This window comes from Gambusia affinis, linkage group LG20 (assembly GCF_019740435.1).
Source record: "Gambusia affinis linkage group LG20, SWU_Gaff_1.0, whole genome shotgun sequence".
Taxonomy (NCBI): Eukaryota; Metazoa; Chordata; class Actinopteri; order Cyprinodontiformes; family Poeciliidae; genus Gambusia; species Gambusia affinis.
The window spans coordinates 11,982,154-12,010,090 of NC_057887.1; the positions used below are offsets into that span (position 1 = coordinate 11,982,154).

Sequence of the window (27,937 nt, forward strand, 5' to 3'; positions counted from 1 at the left end):
TGCTAAGATGCATTTAACTCCTGTCCTGTCCCAAAAAAGCAATTGAAGAGGTGTACCTAATAAAGTGGCTGGTGTGTCTATTGTTAACTTCATTTCTTGCTGTTAGATATTTAATTCAGCAGCTCCTTTGTGAATTATTTTTGTATTGTACTGATTGCTGTCAAAGTCAAATCTTTTGTATTATGACTACAAAAGATTGTTTTTATTATCTATGCAACAAAAACTAAATTGCATTACCTTATCATTTTATTCATATCTGAAGCTGGACAAGATCCGTGACCATCAGCTCAATGATTTCAAATTTATTTAAAAAAAAAATATTTTTTAACTAAGAAATTTTAATATTGATTTACGTCTTGATATTTAAAATCATGGTTACTCATAAAACTGTAACATTCCTCCCTACACATGCTTGGTTTGATGGAATAAATGACTTGGGCTAACATTTTGCCTGGCTTCCAAAATGTTTTGGCAAAATGGTTTTGTTTTCCTGTTTACTGTTCAGTGTGGCAGTGTGGTCATGGAAGTGGGGGGTCTGTGTGGCTGACAGTGACCCAGAGCTGTGTGGGAGGTTTGGGCAGCCTGTAGTTGTGGGTCTGCCTGGATGTTGAAAGTGTATCTCTGGTGACCCACATCCTCCTCCCTTGTAAAACCTACCAGTGTTTTTCTTTTTAGTTTTTATGGCTCATAATGAAATACCATGGCTGTTTGTTTATGGGGCTCTGAAACACCTTTGTGTATTAACAGGTCTTTCATTCACAGTATCAGAGGTGAGGCTGTTACAAACCTGCTCATAAACAGAGATGTTAGTTTTGAATGTTCAGCAGTCTTCTTGGATCAAGCATAATTAAATGGATACTATATCATTTCACAGCCTTATCAGCTCAGATCAGTTGTTGCCCTATTAAATACTGAAGCATCAGTTTCAAACAGAGCTTGATCCTGTGTGAAAATATAACTTTTGTTCCAGAATTATTTTTGCGATTCCTGACCAGGGCTGGATAAAAAAGGTTCATAGTGGGGTTCGTGGGTGAAAAGTCCTGCTGAACAAATTAAACAAGCATTTCCCAGCTAGCATTTCCCTAAAAAACACGATTCCCCCCAAAAAAATATTCTGTGGATTAGCATTTCCAAAAGTGGAAACTTTTGGAAACTACATGTGCTATCACATCTGACATAAAACTAATGCAGCATTTCAGAAAAGAAAAAAAGAATAAACGAAACATACCAGCAGTGTAATGATTCAAGTACGAATTGAACCCAAAACGCAGACCACAACAGCTAAAAGATCTTTATTTATACTTTGGTAAATGTGTTAGGTGATCGGCTTCCTGATCAGACTCTATAGAGCAGGGGTGGGCACTCCTGGTCCTTCAGGGCCGGTGTCCTGCAACTTTTAGATGTACCTCTACTTCAACACACCTGAGTCAAATAATGAGGTCATTAGCAGGACTCTGGAGAACCTGACTGCACTTGGGAGGTGATTCAGCTGTTGGATTCAGGTGTGTTGGACCAGGGAGACATCTAAGAGTTTCAGGACACCAGCCCTCGAGTGCCCACCCCTGCTATAGAGCAAACAGAGTAGTGAGTGACAGGAATGAAATGTAATTTTGCCAAGGCAAGAATTAGTGGATTGACCATCGGAGGTGGTTTTAGAGGAACTCATCCATGGAGAATTAGACCAAAGTGAATTTCTATTCCTGGAACTATAGGTGTAGAGGAAAATAAGTTGTCTGTTTATTGGGGATTGGTTCACAATCAGGACTGTATGGAGGAGTTAACTCTATAAATTACAAACTGAATCACTTCTCAGGATCCAGTTCTCAGAGGCTGTACAGCAGAGCACGCTACAAGAAAACAAACAAAAACCTGAATGAAGCTTTTGTTTGTGGCTCGGTCAATATAATACAAATCAGACTGAGGTACTTTGGTAGCCCCTACAATGAGTGTTTATGCTCAATTGTCCAGTGGAGATAATGTCCATCAATTCAGCAAAAGTGGTTCAAACAACCTCTGCAGCAATACAAAGACAGATTGCCTGATAGTACAAATGATGGTAACTGCTCCTCCCTATAGTGGTAAGTATATTTATGTTACCTTTCCTCTTAGTGCCCCATTGGTTTGGAAAGCTTTTTCTTTCTTAAATAAATTATCATTTGTATACTTTCTTTTGCTTGTACACAGCTTTTCTTTAATATTCTGAAACTTGCAAGTGTGACAAAAAAAGCAGAAGATGTCTGTAAATTATTTTCCACAGTACTGTAGTTGCCTGAGATTTTTTTTTTTTATAAACAACTTTTTTGTGTTACCTCACAAAGCTACAAATAGATAGAAGTATAATTTCAGTTTTCAAAGACGTTCTGATCGGAAAGTTGCGTGATATTGAGTGATTGGCATGTGACTCCTAGCTTTGCCCTCATTAGCAACTTTAAAAAAATATTTTTAGGGGTGATCCAGATTTTTAAAGTTGCCTTTAAGTCATTGTTTTCTTTTTGAGGTCTCCGGGGTAAAGATGCTCTATATCTGTCTGCTGGATTGTGCTGATTGTTTGTGTGTTCCGGTGAGACTGACTAAAAAAACAAAACAACAAAGGACCCAGCAACAGCACACTTTTGAAAATGTAACTCATTCAAATATGGAGGAGTTAAATTGTTAAATCATATCAAATAATGAAGCTAAAATGAAACATAATAAGTTTTAAATTTACTGCAGCAGAAAAAAATCATCAGATGTAACTAGATCTGGCCCAAATTGCATTTACTGAACATGCTGCAAAGGCATGTTCCCACTTTCCAAGCCCCAAGGATGACATGGTCTGTAATGAGTGGAACATGGCAGAAATCCCCCTGTATGGATGCTGTTTTCTGTAAATAAACAGGTGGCTAAAATCGAGTTTCTCATCAGTCATATTTTAACCAAAGGGAATAACAAACATTAAAGCAGAGAAGGTTTTCAGGGAATTTCCACTTTATTTTTCTGTCTTCATCATTCTCATACTTTATAATGAAACAAAATTTTATGCATGCTGGACCAAAAACAGGAGGACATTACATGATTTTAGTCCTGTTGGGATGCCAATGTCTGAATAATGTCTGAACTAAGATACAGTTAGAAGCTGACTAAAACAAAAAATACTCATCGCTGCTAAATTGGAAGCTACACTTCTGAACAACTTAACCTCCATTGGAAAGAAAAAAATTAAATATCATTCTATATTACAGAGCAGCTTATCACAGTACAAACAGAGCTATCAGGGGATATTACAGAATAGTGTTAATGTGATATTGAAGCCCAACCGTTTTCTCGAATCCAAAACAGGTTCTGACATGCTGTGCTTCGCAGTTGATCGCCTAATGTGAACAATTCAGGAACGTCATAATTGCTCAGCTGGAGTGCTGACAGACATGCTGGAGAAGAACGCAAACAGGATGTGGTTGGGGCGATGAAAGCATTTTCAAATAACAAAAACGGCCCAACCCTGGCACGTTGGAGGGAAGCGTGTTCTCCTGGAGCGTATCCAGCTTGTCCCTGAATCAAAGCCACCTGAATTAACTCCTGACTAACCCGATTAACCTGTTCATGGATCCGACAGATGCAGATACAGAAATGACTTCTGGGCTTGTAGCCAAGCATGCCATCTTGAATGAAATGGTTTGTGTAATTAACAGAGAGGCTCGGCAGAATGACAGGAGGTAATTGTTGCGCCTGCAGATGATGTCTTATTGTCATTGAGAGTGCCTCCCGGGCTGTTGAGTACGGGCGGCTGCTGCTTTGGGGTTTGGGATGGGAAGAGACACCTGGCAGCTTTACACGCAAACCCCCTGTTGACTCTCCTCATTCTCTGCCCCCCTCCTTTCCCTCATCCAAACCCCAGCCCTTCCCATCCCTCTACATAACACCTCCAGTGAATTTTGCTGTGTGGAGTGTTTGATCACATTACCTTCAAGATGCTGCAAAGCAGTTGCACAATATCCTTGTCACATTGACTGGAAGCATGATGGAGAGGCTGCAAGGCAAGCTTTAAAATTTAACCTGATCTTAACAAGGATGAGCTGCAGAAAATGCAAACCGGGTGCATGTTGCCATGCACCTCATACTGTCCTGCATCTATGGTTGGACTGAACCATGAGTATCTTTGTGAAAACAAAACAAATCAGAAGTGACCTGCTTCTTTTAAATTTCCTAAAGTCTCTGAGACTTTCCGTATCAAGAAAGGACTTCCTTATCTTTTCTTGATAAGGAGGTTTCTCTTGGGCTTCCTTATCAACAAACCATGAAGTCAGAGTTGACCCTGGGACCTAATTGTCAATATGCTTTTTGTGGCAGAAAGTGTGAGTTGTAAAGGAGCAAGGACAGGCATTACTCATATTTTCTGAATGCACTGAGGGCTATTCACCTAAAACATACTGGTAGTTGTGTGAGTTGGGAAAATAAAAAACAACTATATATGCATTAACCCATTGACCAAAGGAAGGAATCCTTTAAGTCTGTGATGAAGAGCTGTTATGAACCTAGAATCCAACAACATTTGATTCACTTGTGTGGAGATGATTTAAAAATAAAGCTTGAATACTTGTGAATTGATGTCAAAATGGGGATAATTTATTTATTTTCAGATAGATTTAAAACTACTGCCTCTAACAGGGGATCTACAGCTCATATTTTTATTTTGTGTCAATTTGCTTAGAAGTAAACAGGACTATGGCATTGATGAGCAAAACCTGATTTATGCATCTCTATCTCTCACCTGAAGCTGTGCAATATTAGAAAATCATGTAATGGCATTATTTAAAAAAATTAGATGTTGCTAGCAAAAACAATAAAATCTGTTTTCCTTTTCAGTCCATGTCTCATCTGTGTTTCTAGCACTCTCTGACACCTTTAGCATTTTGGAAACATCTGTATATCTGTATGAGTTGTGAGCATCGACCCCTGTGATACTCCAACAAGCTATTTAACATGCAGTAATCTCAGGAAAATTGGATCAAATTACCCAACTATTATTACATTTCAAACAAGCCTTAATATGGATTAGAATGCTAAGGCACTTAATATTGCACACACTGATGTTATGATTCTAAATTTGTGACATATTGCGCAACCTTATATTTGATATTTTATCCCTCCCTGGCGTTCCTAGTTATTGTAACTCCAGTCCTGCAAAAACTACATAGGCCTATGTTAAAGTAAACAGCGGTGATGGTAACTGCGAGGAGTAAATCTACAGATGCATTTTCCAAACTGTCAGACAGGAAGGAAGGAAACATAAAAAGGAGACTTCACACTTCAGAAAGGGCTGTATAGTCCCAGTGGAATTTCCCACAATAAACAAAACCAGAGCAGTGATCTAAAAACGGACCTTCTGTTTCACTATGAATACATTTGAATGAGTGTTTTTGATTACAGAATACTGAGCCTCCAGATTTAGGTTTGACAGGCATATATATGTTATGTGCCATATTGGGTCGTATTTAGTTAGCTACTTGAGTAACTTTAAAAAAAAAAAACAAAAAAAAAATTTCTTTATAGGAGTTTACTTTTTCTTTAGTAATATTACTGTGAAGTATCAGTACTCTTACTTGAATACAATTTCTGGCTAATCTACTCATGACCGATTCCTCCACTGAATGAAGTACAAACATTTTTCTAACTAATAAACACGCTTACTGTTTACTAAAGTGAGACTGTTCTAATCTTTTTTTTTTTTTTTTTTTTTTTTTACAAAACTTTCTTTTTGAGCTTGCTGCGTCATTTGGAATTCAAGTTAGTTGTGCAAATTATGACTAGAATTACCTAACCCTTTTCTAACATTTTGCTCTATGTATTAGTCTCATAGATTTTATTTTAAAAACATCTGTTAGATTAATTTTTCTCCTGTCTGAATTTGTTGTTTTGAAAGCACCATTTATTAGTGTTTTGTCTTTAGAGTACCAAAATTTGCACATAATTTATATTTTTGCCTGACATTTTGAAATAATAAATCAGATGTTATGATCAGTTAATCAGTTCCTGAGTAACATTTTTACCAAATACTTTATTCTTAAGTATTATTTTTGGATGGCCACTTTTTACTTTGACTCGTGCAAAACGTATCTTTCTCAAGAAACAGACTTTTTACTGGTAGAGTATCCATTTCCTGGATACTCTACCAACTTGTGGCTATGTGCCAGAACCAACCTCCTTTCACTCAGTAGGTCTAAAACATGCTCCCCTTTGCTTCTCTCCCCTAATCTTCCTCTCCGTTCTGCCCCATCAACAGATTGGACAGAAGATAGGACATGCTCAAACAGGCTGCACCCTTAAGATGTTGCAGTGAGAGGAAACGAGGGGAGTGTGTCCTACACCACAGGTATGAAAACAGATTTGCTCCCTCACTGTCGCTGTATTATAGTACAGATCTGTACAGTGTTACAGTATAACAGAAATAGCACATGGAATACATGTGTAAAGCCTCCCTTCTCATCACATGAAGCGTATGATGTTTCTGTAATTTGCCTTAGATGTGACTGTCTGATAGAAAGGAAGGGGAAGCATGCAAGAGTAAAGGTAGAGCTGTAAACAGATGGGCTCCACTTATTAAAGGGAAAGAATAAAATGAGTATCTTGACGCATATCCAAGAGCTGCTTTAATTTATTTATTTATTGACCTTTATCTATGCAGGTCACTTAAGCCCCATCAGTGCACACAAATCATGCTGCATGAGATGACTTGACCTGTAAAGGTATAAATTGTTGCTGAAGCTTAATGACTATCATACATTAAACTTCAGCTCTCTGTCGCTGCATTCTAAATAAACATCCAACACACTTTAAGAAACATGTGGGGTGTTTTCTTTAATAGCTTCTTAAAGAGTTTATTTTTGCTTTGATTTTATATTTGAACACTTCACTGATGCTGATAATACTCAACTTTAAGCCTTTTTCCCTCTTATCCACACTGAAGAGTGTTATTATTGGAATCTGTGATTCCAATAATAATCCAATCCAGCTATGATGGGATTTTTTTTCCTGACCAATTGGTCACCAGTTTCTCAAAAAAAAAAAAAAAAAAAAAAAAGCTTACCATCTGATTTCTTATTCTTAACTCAAGTTGCAGTTGATTGTGTATATTTCAACTTTTATTAAAGACACTCATAAATGATTATTTTTCTTCAAAATGTGAATACATTCCTGGCAGCTGTCCTTGCATCGTGATCTTCATGCTTAAGTCTTCAAAGTAATTTTTTATTTATTTTTTGCTACTTTTTCTGTTGACATTGATAGTTGCCGTGACACCAGCCTGACTTCATATTTTCCCTTTGCAAGGTGACCAGGGCACAATATCACCTCACTCTGCTAATGATAGGCTTAACCTGATATTCTTGCCCTATCCACTGTCAACCCTGCTGTGTAATTCATAGGCCAATTGTGTAGCACTTTTCTCATTAATATTAAGTAGCATTCCCTGGCCACTATGCCTGAAGAAAAAAATCACATGTCCTGCGGTCTGTTAGTGAAGCATAAGATGTTACATGTGCTGACTTGATTGTTGGAACTTTAAGTCAAACATTGGTTTTCTAGGGGAGATGAATATGTTTTGGGAAATATTTGTTGCTGCTCTTAAATCTAATTGTTTCTTCGGCTAGAAAGTGAGAAGAAAAGAGTTAGAATATCCCACTGTAGAGAATTTAGTCTTGGAATATGTTTTCAAGTCAACTGGGATTTTACTTGACAAAAAGTTTTTGTTTGTGTTTTCAAAGACAAAATTATGGCAGAGTTCTCATTGTATACTGTCTTCGGTATTTACAAATTTTATATGCTGAAATTAAAGGAAGCAACTTAGCTGAATTAAATCCAGCCTTCCTGTTATCTCGTGACAGTCTGGCTCTCTTTCCTATTGCAGTCTCAGTGGACCATATTTAAGTAACTTCTTGCATGTATGCATTCTCTCTGACATTATTTTCCTTCTATATTATAAATTGTATACAAGCACCAGACGGTGTGTAGTTGTTTTTTTTTTTTGTTTTTTTTTTTAATACTGTCATTTAGTACCTCTGATACAAATAATACAAGTCAAATAAACATTCTGGTTGACAGCAATTTTCTGGTTGTGTGTCAATTTCACTTGCATCTTTATTATCAAAGCTGCTGTTTGAAAACACCTCAGGGAGCTCATGGATTAGATGAGACAAATTCATTAATTAGGAAGCTCTCAACATACTCTCTTAGAGGAGAGAGAAAGAAATGAAATGGGACAAGATATTAATTATTTAAACTCGTCACATTTACCAGCATTAACTCATGTGACAGGGGCTGACAAGGTTGTGCTGATTAGCTATTTACCTGCTGAACCTGCCTTTAAATTTGACTAAAAAACAATTACACAGCCCTACAAAGCAAGAGACGAGCAAATAGGCTGGAGTCCAGGTACAGTTCTGTTTAAACTTCTGAAATAAAAGCATGTTGGTTGTCTCTATGCGCATCAGATGCCATGTGAATATTTGTTTGCCTGAACACATCACTTGTGAGTGCCACTTTCAATGTGATGACGGAAGACATGAGAGGGTGCACTGAAGCAGCAGACAGTGCTGTTTGTGTGGCTGGAGTTTGATTACTGCTCCACCCCCGCTGAGACACTTAAATGCGGTCAGACACATACCGACTGATGGCCATCAATAATGTACACGATGGAGGATCCAGTAACCTGCGTTAACAAGGAACACTGCTGTGTCCCTGCTGGAAGATTCCTCAGATTGATGGCTTCAATTTTCTTTCTGATGAGGCAAGGAGAGAGAAAAAAAAAATCAGACTAGTCTGTGTGGGAATATTATAATTTGATCTAATGCTTGATTATTAACATTGGGTGGAAAATTAGTCTTTGTAATGGTTAAAGCATTGACTAACAAATGAGGCAATATCTCATAGTCTATCAGCAGGGGTCCTCCGCCAGCTGTTGGCATAATAACGTGTTGAAGAGAAAATATACTTGGGATGCCAGCTGAAGGGCCAGGGATAAAGGAAGTCAACTTGGAGAAAATCCCCTAAAATGCTGAGTGTCTGCACATTGTATCTTATAGTTACCATTCTGTCATCATTCATTAAAGCTTATCCAGATTCCCCCACAAACATGAAATCACTTAAAAGGAGATTTTAAAAGTCCAAACTGAGAATGTTTGGGAATTTGGGCCTATTCGTTTTTTTTAAGAAATTTATTGTCGTTGGCAAAACTAGCTGTTTCCATCTTACATGTGTGCCTAACATCTAAGAAACGCAGAGGGGGAGTGGGGGGAAAATGGCAGTGTGTGAGTGTACAAGTGTGCAATTGTGGGCCCATGCGTGCCTGTGCAGTCTGTGAGCAGACTGCTAGCTACGTTTCTTCTTTGTTTAGTCGATGTCTCATTCAAACCTCAGTGGTAAGACTTTGTGCTCTACACTCAATAACTACCACATCAGCCTGGAAACCATTGCCCAGCCACTTCCTTGTATTGGTCCATCACCAGCAGCCCACTCACAGCCTCAGTAAGGCCCTGATGCAATGGACCAGAACATTCCTGTATTGTGGAGTAGCCAAGGTGGTTTTCTGGGACAAAAGTGGTGGAAGCTTCATGCCTTCCCAGTGATTGCATAAAAAATCAAATAGAACCTAGCTGAAGCTTTTTCTCTGCAGACTCCTGAAAGCAATGGTTAGTTTGGGTTTGCAGGAAGCAAGATGGTCAGTTAGACGAATGAAAACATCTTTCACATTGGAGCAATTTCTTCTGCATAATTTCCCCCATTCCCTTATTGACTATTACATGAATTGCCTGCAACACTACAGGATTTCAACATCACTTACAGTTTTAGGGTCAATACATTAATGTAATGAATTTATTCATAGCTGTCTCTCAGTCTGGAGCTGGTGGGCATTCACTTTAATAGCGCTGACATCTGTGTGTGGACATTGCCCTCCGAGCATCGTTTCTCACAAATGGGGGCCGGGGATTGTTTGTGTGTGTGTGTGTGTGGGTGTGTGGGTGCGTGTGCGTGTGTGTGTGTTTGGTGTTTTAGTGGTAATGATAAACACAGTGTTGGTGGAATATTTGACTTTATACCATAATACATGAAGAGAGCAAGTCATTGAGCAGCCCAGCCGATCTGAGTCATACCTGTAGTGTGTTATTCACCATGTGACTTGAGATTCTCCACATGCCACCATCACTTACACATTTCATGCCCCATCAGAGAGCCGTGCAATCTGATGGGGTCAAGTAAATTGAAACATGCAGTGGATTGTATCAGTACGTTGTTTTTTTTCCCCCCACATCTTCCATCTTTTTCTTATTTCCATTCATTAGGAAACACAGGACATGGTGTTTCTAAAAAGAATGCTTGCAGGCTATATGTGAAGCACAGAGATAAAAAGCCATTTCTCCTTTCTCTGTCTTATGAGTTCACATTTTGATCAAAAGATTGGAGTTACTCATCGTTCATCTGACTGAAGCCATCCTCTCCACTTTAAACATTCATTTTCTTGTCTTCAGGGCAATGGCTTTCCTTGCACTTGTTCAAAGACAGAAAATCAAATGGGGATGTGCATTTAATAGTAACTGCATCTCAGAGAATAAAATTATGTGCATTTGACAGCTGAAGACATGAAGTAGAAGCAGAGTGAATAGAAAAAAATTTCATTTTTTTTTGTTTGTAGCAGGAAAACATTTTCCAGAAGTATTACATTCAGACATCTAACCTGGTGAAAAGTTAAGCTGTTAAAATACATTGGTGTGAAAAAGTATTTGCCTCCTTTCCTGATATTTTATTTTTCTTGCATGTTTCACACTTAAGTGTGTCAGAATATGAAACCAGATTAATTATTAGTAAAAGCAAAATACAGTTTTTAAATGAAGGTGTTTGTATTTTTAAATGCACTGCACTCTTGTATTCTGAGCATTGCAACCTGTGTTAGCGATTAAGAAAAAACGAGATAGGAGGAAGTTGATAAATCTACACTGGAGGAAAAATATAAACAATATATGCAGATTTGCCATAAAAATAAAAACCAGAAGTGAATGCCCAGGAGCAAACTAGCAAGGGCACTAAGGAGAGAGTCTGTAGGTTGTCGCAGCTGAACTCGGCGTCCTTCTTTTTAAGTGCCAATAAAAGTTGGCAGGCTTGTTGGTGATATAATGGCTTTCAAGGAGATGCCCTGCAGAAGTACTAAGACGTGAAGAGTCTATAGAAATAGAAAATGTGTTGGTAAACTTTTATTTAGTTGTCGATAGGTGTCTGACAGTAGAAATGAAATCTGCATTAAAAGAATGGAGAACAGCAAAATGTTGATATGCATATTTTACAGCAGCTGCAGAGTGCAGGAGGTGCAAGGGTGTGTAAGTGGTGGGAAGACATGTTAGATGTGCCTTTGATCCAGACTGAAAAGTAAAAAAAAGAAGAAAAAGCTTAACATTAAAAGTGCAGTGGGAAATGGGGCTGAGGCTCCAGAGGAGAGATCTTCCTTGCTACCATATTCTGTCCATTAGTGTGAGTGGAGCTTTTCAACACCGTGGTTACAGCTCTCTTCAAGCTGACTTAACCCTCTTGAATCACGCAAGAGTGGTCCGAAAGCCGCAGGTGGATTTTGAAGATGGAAGTAATGGAAGTAGCCAATGGTGCCTGGTAATGAGAATTATTACCATCACTGAAGGTGTTATCTGATTCTTATTCTCTACCAGGACAGTTTTCTGGGTTTTAAGGAGCCAAATTACCCTGGCAGCCAATTAAAGGGCTTTTTTACAATTCCCCCTGATAAGTGAGCGCTTACTATAGTGGCAATAGCAGCACTTAACCTTTAAGAATGGCTGTTGATGAGCTTTCTGTTCATCAATACATTCTTTGGCTGAACTTTCATCCGGGAAGAAAATAACTGATAGGAGCTGAAAGCATTAAATGATAGCCGAAGGTCCTGAACACCAGGCGTCTTATCAACTCACCATACCCATTGAAATCATTTAATGAAAAAAAGTGAAGAATCCTGCATAGAAATAATAATAAATAAATAATATAATAAGCCACATTTCAGTTCCACTATAAATTAAGCATTTAGTTTAATTCATCACACAGTTATTTTCCCCTTTGACACCAGTAAAAGAAATTGTCCACTATTTATTTTGCTCCTTAAAGTCAATTTAACATAAGTAATTGAGTACATGTAAAATACTAAACCTCAAAGTATTCCTTTCAACTTGTGCCAAAAATGTCTACATCTGCTTATTTAACTGCAGTCAAAGTTTGCAGGTTGTGTAACTGCAGTTATTTACTCAAGTGGAACATTAAACATATAAAGTGGGTGGAAAGCCAATAGCCCTCACAAGAGCAAGAAGTTTGTTCTAGATCTTTGGAGGTTTGCACAGTTCAGGAACATAGACGGACTTCCAGGCACTACTTGTTATTTTTTTAATTATCATTATTTGTAGGCACTTATTTGCGGAGACAATTACTGGTTAGTAAAGTTCAGTGTTATTTAGATGCCTTATATGTATTCTATTTCAAAACTATTTTCAATAAAATTAAAAGCCATGTTTTTATATAAATGTGTTTAGTGTGATAGATATGAACTGTTGGGTAGGTGGAGTGTATTTATTTTTTGTCTTTATTTGTTTGAAGTAGTTAAAGTTTTAATGTAGCCTGTATGTAAGGCCAGTTGACCCTAGCTGGCTGTTTTGTGCTGGCTTTATTTTGTAAAATTGTGAGTTTTTAACCATACTGCTTTGGGACTGATAGATTTAAGGGATTCACAGGAATTGTTGAAATTCAACTAATTTTCCCATTATTCCTGTGTTTGGTGTATATCTCCCAATAAGCTTTTCAATTACCTCTCAGTCACTGTGACAGAATAATTCGGTAACGCTGCTGAAATCACAGCTTTGAAGGCCGTGGTGTAAGTATCACTCCCACTGCTAGCGACAGGGAGGACGCTTGTTAGATAATGCTGCAGTGGGACGAGTTGCTGCTCAGCACCTGCTGAAAATGTGGCCCTGTTCCTCGGTTAAAAAACCGCCACATGAAAGCAGCAAATTTAAATAAAACTTCCAGCATCAAAGGTTTTGGTTCTTGTGTCAAAATGTGTTTGCATATTTGATGCTGGAGGAAAAAAACAAAAATATCAAATTAGGTTTCAAAAAGACAAAACGCATATATAAAGGAGAACCAGACTTGTTATTCATGAGTTAGCCAACACATGGTTGTACTTCATTGTCACTCACTGGCTGTTGGATTTCCACAGGGACCGTCACCCACTCCAGTCACTTTGTACCCGTGGGGTCCATTGCTGCTAAGCCCATATGGAACACAGTGGATCAATGTCAGTGATCTTTCTCTTTCCTGCTCCCCGTGTGTAAGAGTGTGTTATCTGCACAGTGTGCATACCTGTTTATTTCATGTTCATAGGTGTGTGCATGTGAGTGGAAAAAAAAATATGCTTGGCCTACAAACTGGGCAAGACAAAAAAAAAAATCAAAAAAAAAAAATCTCTCAGTGAAGACAGAGTGCCCCTTAGGAGAGAGGAGAAGGAAAGGGCTTGACTGTACATTTACAGATGAAAATTTTATGACACTAAATCTAGACAGACTTTTAGTGTCAGTCAGGATTACAGCAGCAGTCTGAATACTCATTAAATTTTAAACCGGGAGTGAGATCCCTGGTTCTTGGACCAGATAAGAGAAAGTGTGTGAGAAGAGGAATCAGGTTATAGGTAAATAAACAGATCAATACCTGTGAAAGAAAAGGAAATCAGAAGGCTGTAAATCTGACATCCAGTTCTGAAATTGAAACTAAATGCCTCGGCAGTGAGCATGAACCCTGGCTCCTGGATGTCAGTGTCTCTTTGTGTCTGCTCAGCTTTCAGCGTAAGAGCTCAGTATGACAAGACGAGGAACTTGGGAATGCTTGTGCTTATAAACTGGGGGTTGGGGCTGGCAGAGAAATGCACATCTAATACAGAAACCTTTGCCACAGAGTGCTACTGTGCCATGACAACCACTAACTTTACTGTTTCCTAACAACAAAAAATGGCTTAAATATTAGTCAGCAGCAGAGTTTCATTCACATACTTTAATAAGTGCAAGAAAAAAAGAATCACACTCTTCACATATTAAAAAAACAACACTCAATAAAAGGACAGCGTATTTTATTGTACAAAAAAAAAATATTTACAGAGAAGAGTATACACCAATTAGCAGCAGGGTCAATTTTCCCACATCAAAACTTTGTGTTTTGACATTTTTTAAATGTGGTTATAGGTTTCTCCCTCCAACATAGAAGTATTTTTGTCATGAAAATAACTCAAACTAATCCATGTGTGTAGCTTTTGTATAATTTGGTGAAAAACCCTGCATCTTGCAAAAGAATTCATAACCCCTGGACTTTTCCCCATTTTGTCTCATTATAATCGGTCTTTGCATCTTATTGGAATTCTATGTAATTAGTACATAAGTAGCTGTGCATAAGTAAAAAGTGGAAGTAAATCGATCCGTTTCGTTAAAATTATATACAAATTACAAGTCTAGAATGGTTTTGCATTTGTATTCAGCCCAGCCATGTCAATACTTAAAAGTATTGACATGTTTGCTGTACTTTCAGATTAAAAAAAAATGCCCCAAATTGCTAAATCTAAAGTCCAACTGGATGGATCAACTAAATTCTCAAGTGATATCTCAGATTTTTAGCAAGCTGGTTATAATTTTACCCAACTGTTCCATCTTATGTCTGCCTGTAGTTTATCATATTTGCCCTGCAAGAAGTTAAACCTCAGTCAGGGTCTCAGGTCTTTTGCAGCATCATCAGGTTTTTGCCCCATTAATTTTGATGCCATTTCCTCCTTCTATTGGAGAAAAATATCACCGCAGCATGACTGGGCCACCACTGAGTTTCATGGTGAGGAATCGTCATTTTAGACTTCTTATCCTGTAAAATTTTGTTGACACAACTTTTTGAATGTAGGACCTCATCTTTTCTGATAAGATCATGTTCAGTGTTTGCTGTATTCATTACAAGCTATGTGGCAATATGCCGGTAGTGTCAGGATCTGTGTTTTTCTATGTGTTTATTTTGAGTTTTCTGTGTCTCCGAGTCTCTGTGGCCGTCCTGTCTACCCCTTAATTATTCCCAGGTGTGTCTCGTTCCCTGATTACCTCCTGTGTATTTAATGTCATCTGTTTCTCTGTGTGTTTGTCGGGTCCTTGTCTAATGTGTTCGTTGCAATGTTGTGTCCATTTGTTTATCCTTGTTGCTACCTGTGACGAGCCCTGGTCTCTGCTCAGCAGTGCTACTTTGGATGTTGGTCTGTTTTTTCCTCATTAAATATCATAATTTTACTGCAACCTGGTTCCACCACATCTGCCTCCCCACTACATCCGCACTTTATGACAGGTGGGTGTTTTTTTGTTTTTTTTGACTTTCAATTTAACAACTGTGTTTTTGCCATTTGCCCATAATGTACAACTAGCAAACAAATGGTGTCTTATTAACATATTTTCCCAAGTGAGCTATTGCCTCCCAACACTTCCATTAAACACTTTAGCAATGGGCCGACTTTAAGATTGTAACCATTTGGGTCAATTAAAACAATACTAATACTGCAAACAGCTAAATAAACAGACACCAATCTGCTCTCCATCAGCTTTTGCTGTGGCAGCCGTCCAGAGCCAGGTGAGATGACACCGCCGTATCTGTCTCACTGTTGGAATGTCAGGGAGAGCACTGTTGACCCAGGCGGAGCTGCCAATCAGTATGCGCACACGTGTGTGAGTGTGTGTTATTGGAACAACAGGGGTGGGATTTTGGTGAGGATTTAGCAGGCTTTGCCCCCCATAAGGCTCCGTCTGCTGTTTCCTCGGTGGCAGATGAACTCCAGCAGAGTGTAGACAGGTGCAAGATCTGGATTACCGTTTTGGGTTGTCCACTGTCTTTACTGTATTTTATTCTCCCTTACAACTTCCTATATAAAGACTATTTTTCTCCTTTTATACCTGTTTAACTTGGGCTGCTTTTCAGCACAAACCATGTGTTCATACATCACTTGCTACGCATTACTTTCAGTGTGAGTTAATATAAAAATAATTTAGATTTATTAACCAAATTTTTTGTTTTCTATTTCACAACAAGGAAAGTAAAATACTGACTGAACTGGAACAGTACAGCACCGTACAATACTATTCACATGTTTTTTTTTCATCACATTCCAACCACAAACCTGAATTTATATTATTGGGATTTAATGTGGCAGCCAAACACAAAGGGACACATAATTGTAAAAGTAAAATACTGAAACGTATGTTGTGCAAATACATTGCACCTTCTTTATTTCCTAAATAACATCCATGCCTCCAGAATTCATCTGATTATAAGAGTCCAGTATAGGTGAGTATATTTAAAAGCTACTGTAGCTAATAGCTGAAACTCAATGTGAAAAAGAGCTACAGAGCAGCTAGCTTAACAAAACTACAAAATTGAAGGTCAGGGCACTTTTACTTTTGAACTGTGCTTTGGTTGTACATGTAAAGTCACTTTGTCACATTTATAAAATGGGCCGTATAGCTGCCTTGAGTTGTCCTTGCCCAAGAAACAACTGAAAGAGTCCAGTCAATGTTGTTATTGGTACACAGGACACTGAAGCACACTTCCCCTGCAGTATCAGTTTGTGCGATGTCAATATCACAAAGGATAACTGAAGATGTATGGCTGTGTACAATATTCCAAGAGCCGTGTGTTCGCTGTCTGCATACAAGCAACCTTGCTTAGCAAATTGGATGGACTCTCTTACTACCCACATCTGTTTTTAAAAATGGCATCCAAGAAAACTGTCACACATAAAGTGTTGGGAGCAACATATTGGCTAATGAATAGGGAAAGAGTGAAAGAAGTAAATATAGGGTTTCAAAACTGACATTATTGCAATTTTCAACATATATATCTCAATTTCACATATTCTGAAAACCAGTGTATCTATGATGATCATTACCAGGATTTAGCAATTATCACCTATTGGCTACAAACTCCACATTGACAAAGACTTCAAGTCTTTCTTTGCATAAATGGATGATGTTGTAGTTCCAACTGTTTAACCAAGAAGTTGCTCAAGGTCAAAGCGGGTTGAATGCTGGGGACTAATTTAGATCCCAAGCAACACAGCACCAGGTGACACAATTCTAAGATGGATGTGGCACATCTTTTGCCATCTGCCATGCTGATGTTTAGATAAACTGTCACTCTGGGTTGGGACTCATGTGCCCCTCTTTGTTTGCCCCTCCTCCTCAGGTATTTCTTTGTCTTTCCAGGATAGATATTAGATTAGATTTCAGGGTTTATTGTTTAGGTTTGGCACAAGAATCCCCAAATGATCAAGGTCGTGTCAAAAGACCTCAGGTCCTCGCCCCTTGTGGCTTGGCATGAAAGGTCAGATGATGCCCATCATTGTGTGTAGTTGCACATGCAACACACTCATATGTGCATATAAATTGCTCTTTGTTTTCATAGGATGTGTTGTCTTGTTGGATCATATGAATGTCTCTTGCACAGTTGGCGCCTCCATGTTGTCTCTTGTATGAGAACATTACCTTCTTTCTGACACGTGTTCTTGGATCTAGTCATCTTCACACAGAGCTGTAAGCGAGGCAACTCACATGTTCTACCCGTGTTTATGACGGACTGGGACATGTGCTGAAGAGGGAGCGTAAAATAATGCATAACAGCATGTAAATAGGACAGAAGATTTGAGATGTGGATGTAAAATATTAATTTATATAGATTTATCATAGTATTTCAATTTCCCTTGGTTCTATTTACATTGATTCACAGATGCACATGAAGCCAGTGCAAGAACATAAGTACCAGTTTTTAAAAGACCACAACAAAATTTGGTTCCTTATCATTCAACCCTCTCCTCTGTTGAAAAAAAAATCAAATGTGATCATTTCAGTATGTCTGTCCCTATATTTCTGTTTCCTTAGACTATGAGACAATTAAAGGTCAAGTGAAAGTACTTAGTCCACTCTGTCATCACCTCAATCTGTATTTTCAAAGCTCTGGGCCAGCATGATATTTGACAGCTGTAATTGTTGCACTAGTTGAAAAATTGGTCAAAATTTTGTCTCACACTTGACCAGGGTGAGAGCTAGCAACTACATACCATTTATGAGATAATATCTGATTTATAGCGAAGCGTATGCAATCGAAAATTATATGAAGAAATTGTAAACGCAGAGTTAACTTTATGATGCATTATGATCAATAGTTTGCATGGAATGGATGTGTAACATGCAGAATATTTCATTTTATTGCTTTTTATCAACATTTTTAATATTCTATTCTTTGTTGCTATCATTAATGGCACATCACCAGACCTGACTGAAAATATGTTATATGTACTTATAGAGGGGATTGCATCAAGTCAGCCCAGAAATGTCACTGCTCTTTCTTGATAGGTACACAGGACACTGAAGCACACTTGCCCTTGCAGTATCAGTAAGTGCAATGTCATTATCACAAAGGACAACTATAGCACATTCATTAGCATGCTGTTGTTTCCTCTTGCTGGTTAAAATGTTGTTATACACAATTTATAGCTTGAGTTAAGTTTCTTAGGATATTGGAGGTGATAGTCTTTTGGCACTGCTTGAAATGTTACAGAAACTCACATTGGTTTAGTAGCAGCATTGTTGGCTCTGCTGTTTAATCTATTTCTTATCCAGGACAGTTTTGCAGTTCTGCTTTAAAAATGAAATTAGCTTCTCCATAAAGTTCCATTTCAAGATGAGGTGCTTCATGGTAGACATCTTTATTTAATTGTATAAGCCATTAGATGGTCATACAGTAACATTTGTAGTAAAATACGTTTTGATTGGTCTTCTTCTCTGTCAAACTGCTTTTTCTGCCTCTGTTAGCCATAAACAATACAAAATTGTCAGGTTGAATTCCTTGATATATATCACAGTGTGTGAAATGAATCTATATATTTTTCTTGTTTTACAGAAATGAACTGACTATTTGAGAACTTTTTAATTTGTTGGCTTTCACATGTATACTTCATAGCTGTAGTAAAATGGTTTCTTTCACTTGGCAGAAAAGAAACAGGTTGGGGCCAGTGGAAAAGCTGTTTATTTTTTGAAGTGTGTTTTGATGGAGATGCCAGAATCTCTGAGAGAGTGTGAGAGTGTAATGTGGGCAGATTGAACTGGGAGAAGAGAAATGAGGGAGAAGTAAACTACAAGCTGGTTGACAGTCCCAGGGCTTCTCCGTCACTTTACAGCCATGTTCAGAGTTAGCTCAGCTGTGCAGCACCCTGCAGAGCCACGCCACTGATGGCAAGTGAGAGAGGTGTTGTCACCCCTTTAAACAGAGGGGGAGGCATTAGTGACTGTGGAGACGTGTGCTGACTGTTCTCTCCATGACAGGAAAAGGAGCAGATAAGAGGTGATGGGAGGTTTTCCTTAAGGACGTCCTCTGGTGGGAGTGAAAGGAGGAAGAGGTTTGGGAAATTACACATTACCCAAAGAAGCCCAAGAGTGGTTCACTTTGGGTAAAATGGTGCACAACAGCTTTCAGCATGGTGAAGCAATGTGAATAAAGTATTATGCAAAGTGCAAAGAGAATAGTGGGGGGAATTTGGGAATTCCACAAACTTGTAAAGAAGGTCCAAAAACTAAGAAAAGGAAAAAGAATAGAACTACAGGAGCAGTGGCTAGTGAATGATTAAAGTTTAGAGGAATGATGCAAGACATCGGTAAAATTTAGATGTTAGATGCTGAAAATAATATAAAGAACAATAAAGAATTGAAATGACATTTGAAGCACGAAGGCATCAAAAAGACGTCAAAATGATGAAAATGGCTTACAAAAAATAAAAAATGCAGTACAATGGATTGACATCATAAAAATAAATTAGTAACAAAAGACAAGAACATGAATGACATGAGCAAACAAAAGATCCAGAGTTACAGAATGTGTAATAGTTTATAGATTTTACTGGAGACTGAAATATTTAAAAGAACCACTCCAGAGTAACTGTAACTTCATGTTGACCACAGTCTTTGGGATGGGCCGCTGCCGAGGTCAGGTCAGCATCAATCACTGAAGGGTGACCACACAGATCGGGTCCCACTCTTTAGACCATTACAATGGGTCCACAAAAGGCTGTGGTCAACCTCTTCTGTCCTAAATGTGGGGGCTTGGGGTCAGACAGTCTGAATGACCACTGGTCAAAAGTGATCTCATCTTTATTGGTCTGCTGGATAATGGACAGTGGCCAGTGACGTTGGGGGTTGTGGGAACTGACTAAGCAGTTGAAGTGATGATGATCAGGATGGATTTATTGACAATGGGTGGAGTAATATATATAATCTGTATTCTAGGAGAACAAATATGCAGCTAAATGCATCACATATACAACAGTAGAACCATAACTATATTCAGACAGATTATCTATCGAACCTCACTAGTACTTTTCAGAACTGAGAACATTGAAGCGTTGTGCTGTGACTATATTTATTTATTTAACCTAGAATCCATAATGTTGTGAAACGGTCTATGAATCATGCTATTTTACCTTTCCAGTGTGTCGGCCCTAAGCAGAGCTTCTGATACACCTGATAGACGCCTTGCTTCCTCTCCGGGGCCTAGGCATTTTGGTTCTTCCTACAGGTGTTTATATTTTATGTTTTATCACACTTATCTTGCATATTCTGGTGACAAAAAATCATAAAAAAAGTGAACTCGAGGCATAAAGAATATATTTGTATCCTTAATTGAAAGTTTGATCTGAAAGAGGCCACTGAACATGTATTGTCATTGTTGCCTTGAAATGTACCAGTTAAAACGGAACCACATTGGCTTTGTTTGCACCGTTTCTACTAGGACAGTGGCTCTCTTCCACATAGCAATTACTGAAAGCTGCTGTCTTGACTTTGCATATTTGACATTTTTGATGAACCATTGTTATTGCAGTCCTAAAAACACAGACAATATGGCAGATATTTTACATTCTTCTTCTTAGGGAAACAAAGGACTTGGAGACTGAGAACAAGCCTCTCATCATTAAAAACGAGCCTCTCATCTACCAAATTAACTGTTTGATTTCCCTTAAAGAATACTTTTAGAATAGTTTTAGAAAATGAAAGAAAGTTTCATTTGTGTTTGTGTGAAATTAAATGTTATTTCTTTTTCTTTTGTTTTGGGAATAGCTAAGAGATTGTGGCCTGTACATATCTCACCCAGAGCACAGTTTTAAGCCTCTTAACTGCTTTCATAGAAGTCTTTGGGTTATTTATTTATAGCAAGTTAAATACTAGTTTTCATGTTATTGTGTGAACAAAATAGTTCATTCTCAATTAATGCATCACTTAATTGTTATTGGAGTATCTTTTAATAACGAGAACAGCACTGAGACATTTTCTGTAGCTGGGTTTTATACATTTCAGGAGGCTATTTTAACCCACTTCACTAAATAGAAACTGTCTAAATCCTTTTGGTTTCGTAGCTGCTGGCTGGCACTTGAAGCCTCAACTCCCACTAACTTAGTCTGTCAATGTGACGGACTAGGTTACACCATTACCTCATGTCTTTTTCTTTGGCTGCTTCATTCTTCTCTTACTAGTGTATCTTAAGTTAATTTCCTGCTGGGAGATTCGTCCATGATCAATCTTTAGTTTTAGTCCTGGATTTTACAGCAAATAACTGATTGTCCCTTCGGTGTGGTAAAATCACCCTGTACCTTAAGCAGGGAAAAAAAAACATCCACAAAGAATAATTCTTCCGTCATGTGCTGGACAGTGAAGGTTTTCCGGTAATAATCATCATTTGTCTTCTTCCTAGCACGGTGGGCTGATTTTGAGCTGCAAAATGGCTCAGTTTCAATCTCAGACCACAGCACTTTCTCCCATGCCTTTTCTTAATCATTTAGATATTAACCAGAAAACCCAAGCAGTTCCTGCCTATAAAAACAGTTGATCAAAAAAACTGATTCGCAGGAATGAATGTAATTTTTTTTTTTTTTGTCGCTCATTTAGGAATGCAAAGCTCAGTATATGAATTTATTAAACATATTAAAATATTTTTATGCCTTTATTTTTTTATAATTTTGATTACTTTGCTTAGATATAATGAAAACCCACAATCCAGTTTCATAAAACAAAATCATATTTTAAACAAAATGTCAAGCTTCTGAAAATTATGTTCATTTCTATGCGCTCAAAGCTTGGTTAGGTTCTCCTTTTGCTTGAATCGATGTATCATTAGCATGGAGGCAATTTGCCTGTGCTACTGCTAAATTGTAAATGAATCCCAGGTTACACTGATAACGACCTGCTGGTCGTCTTCAATGCTAGCTCTCAGCTTTCATGTTGAAAATTCAGTTTTTTGCCAACTTGAAATTCCCTTTCTGTCACCATTTCCAGTCAGGATCAACACCAGGATCAGAAATCACATCAACTTCAACTGCCTTTATGTAATTATGTTTGGATGAAAGACGAGTGCTAAATAAGTAAAGAAATGTATAGCGCCAACCCAGTAGATTGCTTTCTTCCTGAACATGCTTCAGATTTTCCACCTCATTTCACATAATACATCTGAAGGAGACTACTCCTTCAGATGTATTGGGATGCTGATAGATTGACCTTAATACAAATCTGGCCTTTACCTCAGATCCCATTGCTTCATAACCTCCATTATTTTGTCTCATGTTTTTGAATTTGTTACAAGAGAAAGTGGGACAGTTGGTGTGTAGTTGTGAGGTCCAAAGTCTCCGTTCTCTTGTTTACCTCTGACAAATATGACAGAGTTTAAACCTAGATACTCGCAAATGCTTTCCCTTGGTAAATAATGTCAAAGCATAAACCTATAATCAATACATCCATACACGGCAGCAAAAAGCATCTACATGAGGGGGCCATATGGAGTTGCTGGGCTCTATTACTGTACTTGCATATTAATGGTAATCTTCTCATTCAGGCAGCAAGCTAAAAATACAGGCTACAGCTTTAAGTTCAGCAGGAGTTCAGCTCAGAAGTTCATTCTGAGTGTTGCCTTTATCAAGAAGTTTAAATTTTCTTCGTTATTTACTTTGATGCATCATCAGCTTATCTGTAGTCAGGCCTGTCACTGCAAATTGTTTGCTTCTCTGTATGAATTCTGTGTGAGTTTCCAAACTTTAAGAGAAAGTGAGGCACACTGAAATATTTATACAGTGCATGCTGTTACTTCTGCATGAGCGGATGTTTCAAGATGAGATGCAGTTAATTTGAGCAGAAAATACATGGCCTATTAATATGTGTATAAGATGAATTTTTTAAGGCTCTGCTAACTTGCGTCTCACACAGGGGGTAGGTGATGTAAGCCTAACAGAATGCATGAGAGAGAGAATGAGAGAAGAATGAAGGACTCTTCCCTATGTTAGCCAGTTTCTCATCTTTTTTGGCTTTGACATTTAGCAGATACGCTGTGTGCTTTGTGTAGTCTGAGCGTAAATCTGCTGGGCATTTCACTGGCAGAAGGCATTTGATTTGGCTAATGTAAAACATACCAGCCGAGGCAAGGGGCCTCCCCAGTGAGATTAGGATACCTCACATATGCCTCCTAATCCTCCTGATTTATAGCCAAGTCAAACAATTGTTCATTAACCAGCCTCTATCTTTTTTTTCAACACTGTTGTTTATGAAAGTAATCCTAATTTGTTCACATCCATTACTTTAGATTTCTTATTCGAAACATCTCTTCTGGAAAAAAATAAACCAAAGTGGCTACCAAAAGGACCTTCTTAAATAATTCATAAAGAGTAACTTAAATACATTTTTAGCCGATTTTTTTTTTTTTCTGGGCTTTGACTGTACCGTTCTACCAAATTAATCTGTTTTGATCTAGATTATTTTTCTGTATTTCTAATTGTATGTCAAGACTGATTGTCCTTCTAGAAAAGAAACTTTGACTTTAGTCTCAAATAATTTTTGCAGCATTTACCAGCTAGTCTTTTTTTTTTCCTGCAGGACTATACTGTATTTAGTGTCACTGTTCTTCTCAGCTTCTCCAGCTTCACTGTCTTTTGTGAAAGGAAGAGTCCCTATATAATAAGGCTGCCTTCACAATTTTCAGTGAGTGTTCATGGGGATGTGCATTGTTTTATTCCTGCCACACGTTGCATTTTGCCTTTAGGCAAAAAAATAACAAATAAAAAATATCAGTTTTGGTCCCATCTGACCCCAGTGAATTCTTTTACAACAATGGCTTTTGTCGCTGTTCCTTAAAATCCAAATATCATAGATTTTGTGAAACTAAGTATACAATATGATATCCTTCCTTTCGTGATCTATCTTGGGTGACCAGGACCTTTTTAATGCGATTATTTGTGTCCATATTTGCAAACCCACAACTCGAACTCTATTAAACTGTCTCTGTTGTTGCTCTGGCTAGTAGTGTGTAATCTATCTTCAAGGAATTTTATGTCTTGTGACCTTTTTCACTACTTTGTCTGACTGTCTGACTTTTGGGCCAAATGCCTATAATACCGTTGACGAACTTGTAATGCCGTTACTTGTATCTTCCAAATAGGCCAGCTCCTTCCATATCAAAGCAAATCCACTGCTGGTCTGGATGTTTACCAAATCCTCTTTGAATTATTTCCTATGGTTTCTCCTCTTGTTTAGTCATGGAGTGTATATCACTCAGTTTTAATGGTCTTTACAGATGAGCAAAAAATTCCATGCTAAATGCATTAATGCAAGCCATTGAGCTGTGGACTGAAAAAAAAAATTGGAACAACTTTGAAAACATGTAAAAACAATTTTTTGTAATGACAAATAAATAAAAAATGAGAGTATAGAGGTGGTATCTTTTATACCATCTTTGAGACTTTAACACATGATAAACTTTTTGTAGTATGTTTTATACAAAAGGTTTACCTTTTTAGATGTTTCATGTGCCTTTGCTTTGCTGCTTAACAATACTTAAACCACATGTGTTTACAAGCTGTGATTATGTTGAGGAAAAATCCAGTACCTTTATGAAGAACAGTCTTCCAACAGCTCATATTTCAGAAATCTTATTTTGTGTGCAACGTTTTGACAAAAGGTAAATACTCAAAATACAAAATGATGCATTAGAATAGCCAAACAAATGTGCAATGCAACAAAGCAAAGAATTTCAATTTAGGACAAAAAAGCTGCTTCAATGTGAGTTAAATCCATCTGTCTTTTTCATTTCTAGCTTACAATATATTGTTAATTTTTTCTGTGACATGTAAACACACACTGTGTGTTTAACTTTGGCAAAACAAATCGATGCCGGTGATATTTTTTGTGTTGTTGTTTTTTACAAAATTTTATTATATGGCTTTTTCAATCCATCAATGCTTTCTATTGATATTTTTCTAAAAATCTGCATTAAGGCTATATTTATCTCTGAGGCAATGTAAAAAGAGGAAATAAAAATCTGTATTTACAACAGGTGGAAGATGTTTATTTCTTCAAATAATCACAATTTATTCTTTTTTGGACCAAGATAATAAGTACATGCGTTTTTTTTTAGAAACATGCAGTTTAAGAAAATAAGCATAAGTACAAGAAACTCGCTAAACTTGCTTTGCATTTCGACACTTATAAAGGTGCACAAACATGTTTTCTCTTCCTAATTCTTCCAGACTGTCCTTTAACGAACCCCTCAGTCTTTAGTCTGCACTTGATCATTAAAACCAGATTGTAAGACAAATAAAGTTATACTTCTCTGCACTGCTCCTATTTTTGCATGGTTTTTCTTTTTTTCTTGAGACCATATTTATTTTATCTTCCAAGAAGGTATCGGCGAACTTTGTTGTACTTCCATCTCAATTTTTTTCCCCCTTTTTCTTCCCCATCTCTTCTTTCTGCTGGAGTCTTTTGAAACTTAATCTAAGGTGCAGTTGTCACCTCCTTTTCTTGGTAACTAGTGCAGGCCACTGCATCCTGTCTGGCAGCCCTCCACTTCTTCGCCCAGCTGACCCATCTCAGTACTCCTCCAGACTCTTACCTCATCTTCCCTGCTTGGTCTGATTAGCCCCCAGCTGACGGGATCAGGGGTGTGGGGCTTATGGGGGCAGACTGTGTTGTGCCTTCTTGTCTTATTACAGAGTTACTGTATAGTGGAAAGGAAAAGGCCTTTGGATGTGGGTTGAGGGAGATTGCTGACCAGTTCATGTGAGAGCCGGAAACAAATCAAAGCATCATAAATATTTTCCATAGGAGTAAATGGGTTTCATATTGACCCTGCAGGACACGCGACCACAAGTACTTATTGTATAGCAGTTGCTCTAGCTATGATAATATAATGTGCTCTTTTTTTCTTTAGTGCATTGAAGCCAAATAATATAATTGTCTGACAATCAAGAAAAATTCAATTTGTGTCATATGGGAGAAAATATTGTACTTTTTTAAATTAAAATGTATATATTCATAATTATATTGTGTTTGACTTTTCATGTTTCAACTTTGTGTCATAGTAATTTTTTATTACTGTTTTATTTATATATATCTATATATACATATACTTCATTCTTACTGCTGAAATGATGGTTTGCTCTCTTTAAGAATTTGGGTTTGTGTCTGCTCATGTAGGTCTGTATATTAAGGAAAGCATTCCAATTAAATAGTTGGAACACCTGATTGAAGCTGGGGAGAGAACACATTAAAAAGCAATGTACTCTCTCCCCTGAAGGAATTATGATCGGATGTAAAGAGGAGGTTCTGGAAACACGGGGAAATCCCAGACTTTGTTCAGCAGGTCGAGCATCCTGAGGTTTTCCTCAGGGGATGTTGAGAACTAACACACCTGGGATGACGGGACTCATATTGACATGGAAATTTGTAAACCCAAGTGCATAAGTTTTAAAAGCAGCCATGAAAACGATTCAGTTATTTAAACTCAACAACTCTACAAACTCTACATGTTGCTTGATTGCATACTGTTGGATGTAAATCTGGGCCAGATTGCTCTGCGTTCATCAGGAAAATACTCCAGATGAATGACTCCCTGCAGATATTTTAAGTGCTTCACTGTGACCATGAATCAAATTAGCAGGTTTGGAGTATCGTATTAGGAAAAATGTATTCGTTCTGGGGAGCAATTATCTTCATATGTAACATGAAGTCATTTCACCAGCCTCTTGAAACACTTCTGTTTTTGTCATCTTACTAAACAAACCGGATTGAAGTTGGCTCTCCATGAAAATTCAACACGAGGACTTTGTTGGTTATAAAACATCTCCTTTCTTTTCATCTGCCAAAGGATCTCATCAATCATGCATCTTAAGCATGTTATTGGCTCATCCTGAGGGAAATTCCCAACATTTAAATGAAGTGGAGCAGTTTTTTTTCCCAGGCAAATGGGGAAACAACTCCAAAAAACGTCTTATGCTTCCTTTTCCTGTCACGTTGTTACATGTTTTTACTTGTCTTACTTGTGAGCTACAATTACTCAAGTTTTTTTTCTGACTTATGTACATTTTAAATACAAAACAAGTTGAGTAGATCCTTTAAAAGTGTGTGGTTTATTATCATGTTCATAGATTAAATCGCTTAATTATGTCTCGTCAAAGTCTTCCTTGAGAAGAATCAAAATTAAAGTTGAACTGAGAACTTGGCTGGTGACCTTCGCCAATGGCTAGTTGAAACCTCAGACATTTTTAGTGTTTTTCAATCAGTGAGATCACCATACCTAAAAGCAACCAGACTGCATAAAGCACTCTTCATGTGGAACTTGTTACTGCTGGAAGAAGAATCAAAGTTGGCCAATTTCAGTGCCAGTGTGACGTTTAAAGATGAAGTCAGAGGAAACACGGAAGGTGTTAAAAGCTTCTAGAAAGAAAAAGCCAGTCTATGAAGCCATGTTTTGGTTGTTAATCTGACGTATTGCAGAGGACTAGATCATGGTGGGTTCTGGTCATTTCATCTTTTCTCTCTTTTGTCATTTCATG

At 37.7% G+C, this 27,937-nt stretch overlaps 1 long non-coding RNA gene across 2 annotated transcripts; it reads left to right on the forward strand.

Annotated features, from left to right (window-relative positions):
- The first annotated feature begins 1,519 nt into the window (after positions 1-1,519).
- LOC122823122 lies at positions 1,520-6,928 on the forward strand. Of its 2 annotated transcripts, XR_006369286.1 has the most exons (4): positions 1,520-2,078; positions 6,260-6,349; positions 6,501-6,546; positions 6,662-6,928. It is a non-coding gene; the product is annotated as an uncharacterized LOC122823122 (long non-coding RNA). The 2 variants fall into 2 exon arrangements; XR_006369285.1 differs by lacking the exon at positions 6,501-6,546.
- The last annotated feature ends 21,009 nt before the right edge of the window (positions 6,929-27,937 follow it).